Source organism: Anopheles aquasalis, chromosome 2 (assembly GCF_943734665.1).
Source record: "Anopheles aquasalis chromosome 2, idAnoAquaMG_Q_19, whole genome shotgun sequence".
Lineage (NCBI taxonomy): Eukaryota > Metazoa > Arthropoda > Insecta > Diptera > Culicidae > Anopheles > Anopheles aquasalis.
The window spans coordinates 50452501-50457500 of record NC_064877.1 but is presented as its reverse complement, the minus strand read 5'-3'; the positions used below and the strand labels follow the sequence as shown (position 1 = coordinate 50457500).

Here is a 5000-nt window from a genome sequence, read left to right as displayed (position 1 = left end):
AAGTTAAACGTGAACTCATTCGAGCGCTTTTGAGCTTGGCGATGTTATTGGCATGTTTGTGTCAATTTCAATGGAAAAAATCATCTTTGGATAATTTTATATCGAGTTTTTGGCATTACAACAACAATGATGGCAAGGGAAAAATGTTCGAATTTTTTTCTCTGGAATTCGCATTCTGAAAATAATTTCATGTTGAAGAACGAAGCAAGGACGACGAAATATTTGCCTTCTCATGCGCAGGATTCGACGCGTGGCACGAAAGCATTTGGTTGTTGAAAGCTCAGGACTTCGTTCGATGTTTTCGAGTCGTCCTCAAAGCTCAGGACACCTCGAAGCTTAAGGATACTTGGAAGCTTTGAACGAACGCAGCCAAACGTGGCGGTACACGTGTGTCCTTGGTAAGGGGTGGCTTCGGTAATTTCTGGCCAAAAAAGGCATATTTTTGACGATTTTTTTGGAAGGAACCGTTCAACCTAATTTTTTCAAGTGAAGAGCATATTGAACTACAACTTTAGAAAAATGGTTAGTTCTGTTTTGGGGAATATTTATCAAAAACCCCACCCATGACATCAAATTTATGAAGGTGCGTCTGCAAAAAGGTACTTTTTCTAGTGACCATTGTTGCCACATGACAGGTCATCAGAAAAATACAAATCAGTATTCTTTTGATAGATTATAAGTTTATCTAGGTAACGCCGTTGAGGTTTTGTTGATTTTCCCATTATTCGATTTTTGGCAGATTTTGGAAGTTGATTTTGGAAAAAGTGATGCTTTTTGCGATTCTGCAGAAAAAACGAGCTTTACATAATTGTTAAAAAAAAGTATTAACAATTTTAATGATATCTCGGCGGAGCTACCTGGAGAAGAATATACAAATTATGTGTTGAAAATTTCAAATCAATGGGTCCAGTAGTTTTTTACGGTACGATGAGCACCGACTTCGAAAGCATTGCTTTTCAGGAACGCGCTTAAAAAAAAATGAGTAGTATGAATGAGTAGTACTTTGTATGAAACGTGGATTTCCAAAAATCTGAATCTAAATCTATCTTAGGCAGTTTTGGTACGATTGATAAAAAAAAACTCAATATTATTGAAAGGATCAGCATTGAGGAAAAAATGTTAAAAATATGTGTGACAAAAAAATTAAATACCGAAGCCACCCCTTAATGTTCTCGAAGTACTCCAACCGTTTTGTGCATTCATGAGTCCTGGCAGCGGGCATTGCAATTAAACAGTTGTGGACTCAATGAATATGCGGCTCGAAAAGAGTTCATGATCGTGCCTACTTGTGAGTTTGTGTCTTTATTTTCTATGCATGTTCACACTGTTGCCGACAAATTGAATTCAGCACGCATAAGAGAACCTTATGTCCGAGACAGAAATATGGCCAGGGCAAGGGAACGCTCATCTTCGTTGGTGGGATTTTTTTATTATTAAAAGAAATGCAAAGCACTCTTCCGAGGATGATGCGGCTTTCAAAAGATAAAATCATTCTTCGTACGAAAGGTGCTATCTTCTCAAGGTTTCTAATGCTATGTGTGTGAAGACCGATAGCGGTGTGGATGGAATCAATTGTACATTCAACCGATGCCGCTTATTGACTGAAGCCCGTTTTTGTGAACCGTTCTTTGGGCTGCACTCATTTGAGACACTAGAAATCACCTCGAGGTCATCGTAGGTGGCACTTCGAAGTGCCATGCTATGCCTCCGAGGGGATGAGAAAAAAGGCAGCATTAATAGCGTGATTGCCTTAGGAGGAATGAATTGAGTGTGCGGGTGGTGACAGAAAAAATGACACATGTATACTTGGCAAACGACAACACAAAAGCTTCGCGCTTTTCGCCGAAATGGTAAGCAATCAACTGCAATGGCAAGAGAATCGCCGGCTTGGCGGCACAAAAGGAAAACAATCGAACTTCCAATCGCCTTCCCCAGACGCGGTCTTACAGGAACGGGCCCTTTTGAATCTTGCTGCTCCAGCGACCACGGTCTCTTTTGTTCCCGAAATGCTGCCATAAGGATTGGCCGTTTGATCATCGTATGCGCATCGTGTGAATTTGGTTTTCATTTCAATCCAAAGCGCAACCAACAGAAGGGAAATGCTGTATTATCAACAAATTTACTGAATCATTTGCACTTGGTAGCACAATTTATGAAGCACGTTGTAGGATTTATGCTGCCAAAGTCATAAACCATCTCTCGCCCGATATTCCGGAATATCAATTTTATTAAGCGCGGCGCGGTCATGGCCAACAATCGATTTTATCCATTGTCTGTGTGGTTCTGCGTGGTGACTATCTTATTGACGACGGATCGTTATCTTCATGATCTCGGCAGAACCTGAGAAGAATACAAAACCGCTTAAATCAAAGCGAAAAGCCGTGGATGATCACATATGATCACATTTTCTCTGTGCGCTTTCTTGTCGGCATGCTACCAAAGTTTGGCCTGGTTTCATTGGGCATTTATGCTCTACGATATTTCATAGTTCGGTGGATCCTTGAGCAATCATGACTAAGAGATCGTATCGTACTATACTCCGGAGTTGATAACCCAGTAGCACTTTCAAAGTCCTTAGAGTTCTACACTGCGCCAAAATTTTCGCTGCCAAAACGAAACCATAAAAATCTAGCGCAAATTTTGGCGCAGTGCAGAAACACTCTAAGAGCTCGAAATTGTCTCATTTTCGAGTAGTCGCCATCTAGCGGCGAACGTGTGAAGCTAGTTGCTTGCTTGAAATTGGTTTAGTGCGAGTTATTTGCATCAACGCATGCAAGTTGCATGGATTGATCAATAATATTGAGCGTGTATGGGCCGCTTAAAATTCAAAATGTACATTATATTTCCAAGGAGTAATGAGATTCTAAGTGAAACAGCTTTTAATACGGTTAATATAAATTACATAAATGAACAATGAACTAAAATAATAATTAAATACTAGAAGGATCATATTTTTGCTAATATTGTTGTTTGTTCAATTTTCTTTCAGTGCGATCGAGTTATTATTCCTTTGGAAACGAAGCAGAAAATTGGACAGAAACGTTCGTCGCGTATTTGATTGCTTGTGGTAAAAGGTAAGCAAAACATCCGTAATCATTGATCAATTTATTGATGCAGTTCCAAACGCTCTCCAATTCTTTTGGACACATTCAATATTAATGACCAGTTCTAGTTCTGAGCAGTTAAATAATCAGTTAATCAGCCTGCCTTAGACTGTAATGAACACAGAAAGGTAAGCTTCGATTCACAAACGATGAATTTAGCGGGGCTGGCATCGTAAAACCCGGGAAACTCGGGGTCGGAAATTGGTTAAACCACTTTTTCGTAAATTAATTTTCTATGAACTATTTTAAAATATTGTATGTTCAAAATATACACTTGCGCTACCGTTGTAGAAGATGTTTGAACGATTTGCTAAGGGGATAGTTCCATTCTCAGGAAATGTTGATGAATGTGAAATTGCTGAAGTCATGTCATTTCGATTCGATGGTATTGGTCCAAAACCATGTTATATTCGGACTTGGGACTGTCTCATGCGCCTATCTTGCTTCAAACGACAATGTATTTAGACAGAACCGCTTTCCTCAAAAGGACTTGCCATGCCGTCGAACATATAGACGTGAGTTGATTTTTGATTTGTTGGAATGGAAGGAGCAGAGGTCCAAGTCTGCTAAATTTACTGCCGTCGGTACTCGTACTAAGAGTGTTTTCCGTTTCCTAACACCTCGTCAGCTTTTTACTAGTGATGCTGTATCCGTTGCCTCACGGTTATGAATTTGTAATGAATTTAAATTAAGATTCGTTTGGAAATTTTAATTTCGTCCTAAAGGGGTAAGACATGACCTCCAGATTGCCATGCCCATTACCGTCATCCCTTTAATATTCCCTGTAGGAAAATTAACATATTTACCGCCACTCTATCTCAACGCGACCGCGTATGTTGCGATATTCATGCGCCAATCAAGACAAATAGTACGAACCATGATCAAAGTTCGCAGTTCAACTGTATTCTACACTGTTAAAGGAGCTGTTATTCTCTAAATTGCTAATAATTAAACGGAATTGTCACCCGCTCGTTGCCAATTTGGTGACTGTCTAATGATGTTTTGGTGAATTATAAACGTATTGTTTTTATTTTTTCTCTGTTCTCCAACGATTTAATTGTTCTGAATGGATCATGTTTGGAATTTCGACGATCGCCAATCGTCCGTTTGGAGAGAGCGTAATATGAAACTTGTGAAATGATTAATTGTCAGGACCGGCAGATGTTCATGGTTAAATAATCAGTAAATAATTATTCTTGTCGCACTCCTTACAACGACTTTGTTGCGAATTTTGTTGTTTTCTGAATTTAGATTTAACTTCATTTATTTGTACAACGAATGAAAATGTAAAACTGTTTTTGCTAGTTTATGTATTGCATAAAATTTAGTTTCCCACCAATTTTGATGCACCCGCAATCACATTCTCGCCTAAGGTTTCATATTGTTTGTTGTTTATGTATTTACCGTGGTACCACTTAAAAAAGAAGAAAGAGAAATCATTTATATTTGAAGGTAAACAAAACCTAGAATAACAGCGATTGAACCAAATCTTCACTAGGCCGGGTGATCAACAACATACAGAAGAACAAGCAAGAACAAGCATAGCTGAGATTCACATATGCACACATTGGAACAGGTGATCCACGCAAAAAAACCGGAGAATGATGAATGGAAAAGAAAATGTGAGGAATTAATTTGTTCATTGAGTTTTAATGATAAATATATCCATACCAAGGAAAGAGGAGCAGCGCTCGCAAGAAAATTTATAGCCTTCCTCACCATTGGAAAAGGCAAACGGTCACGTAAAAAGAAGTGGTCGGAAGGATGGATCTTGGACTCGGGGATGAAAGGAATGCGAATTTGATTTGAATAAGCCCCAAACTCGACCGCTCGAAGAGCAAAGACGTTAGTGCTGTACGAAGATGGCAACACCGACGGCATTAGAGTATTGCTTCG

At 39.1% G+C, this 5000-nt stretch overlaps 1 protein-coding gene across 2 annotated transcripts in view; it reads left to right on the top strand.

The window, feature by feature from the left end:
• LOC126571578 (homeotic protein antennapedia) overlaps window positions 1-5000 on the top strand; it is a 67166-nt gene that overhangs the window by 8417 nt on the left and 53749 nt on the right. For both annotated transcript variants that reach the window (XM_050230224.1, XM_050230221.1), the window contains exon 2: window positions 2990-3074. The gene's annotated coding sequence lies outside the window, so the exon portion shown is untranslated. The remainder of the gene's footprint in view (window positions 1-2989; window positions 3075-5000) is intronic.